The following is a 1361-nucleotide window of genomic DNA, read 5'->3' as shown; positions in this document are numbered from 1 at the left end:
TCTTCCTGTTGATGGGGAGATACTTGCTATTTAACTTCTGACATATGATTGATGTTTCTGGAAAGAAATAGGAGGATGAGAACATCACTAAATGCATGGCATCCAAACCATAGGAGAGGAAGTGTTCAAATACAGTGGCAAAAGTTCTCTAATGTCATGCTTCGTCCTTCCCCAATTATTACTAAATATCTGCTGTGTGCTGTGGTTGCTTGGAGCTGTGAAGCCTACAGCGGTGAGTGAAACAAAGGCTCTATCTTCCATACTAATGAGGGGAGACAGATGACATAAAAAGTGAAGCTATGACATGCAGAACAAGGTAATTTCAGAAAATGTAAGTGTTATGAGGACATAAAACAGAGTAATGTGGTAGATAGCAACCAGAGAAGGCCACATTCGAGCTTGAATATAGAGGAGTCAGCCATAGGAAGGACTCTGAAGAGTAAGGGCACTGGGTCCTGGGTGCAATTTAAGGGAAGCTTCATCAAACTGCCAAGTCATCAGCTCAGTGTGATAGAAAGAGAGCCTCAGAGTTTTCCTTCCTCAAGAACATTTCAAGAAATGTCACAGGACAGAGACACCATCATTCACTTTTGTACTTCTAGTTGTTTGGTGTCTGGCAAAGTAATCGATACATAGAAGAATTGAGGGAGGAGGGAAAAGGAGAATGGTAAACCTATTCGGGAACTTCAATGTATCAGATTGTTTTTTAACTGGAAAATCAATTAAAACAGAAAGAGAAAACAAACCCATTTCATTTCTATATGAGGTTATTTGTTACCAAGCTGGAAGTTGAGGAAGTGGAGGGAAGCTATAGGAAAACTTTTGGACAAGTGGGAAAGGGTGTAATGCCGCAGCAGTAGCAGAGCTTGTTCTAAGATTGCAGCCAGGCTGCATATGGAGTCAGGAAATCATTGTGTATACACGAATCCAAGAGGTAAGGTTGTGACTGACTTTAAGCACCAGGCTAAATTACTCACCCAATGACGGGGAATCAGCAGATTTTAGACCAGGGAAATGATGTGTTGGAAGCAGTGTTCTTGGCAGAGGAATCTGGTGCCCATACACGCTTTGAGGTAGGCGAGCATTGAGTAGACCCCAATCCACATAGCAGATGTGGGAAGAAGAGCCTAGACTGGAAGAATGGCTATGAGGGATCAAAGAGACAGCTCCAAGAGATCTCTTCAAGCAGTATGGGACTTGGCTATGAGTTTGGGAACATCAAGGATACTCTTCAATGTCTAACCTTGGAGCCTGATGGTACCAAAGTGACAGAAATCAAGGAAAGCTGCAAGACAGGGGATGATGGGTACTGGGATATCTGAGGGAACCTTTGCACTCTGCGGCGATGGGGTTGGATGAGG

The sequence above is a fragment of the Perognathus longimembris genome, chromosome 8 (genome assembly GCF_023159225.1).
Source record: "Perognathus longimembris pacificus isolate PPM17 chromosome 8, ASM2315922v1, whole genome shotgun sequence".
Lineage (NCBI taxonomy): Eukaryota > Metazoa > Chordata > Mammalia > Rodentia > Heteromyidae > Perognathus > Perognathus longimembris.
Note: the sequence above shows the minus strand (reverse complement) of the source record.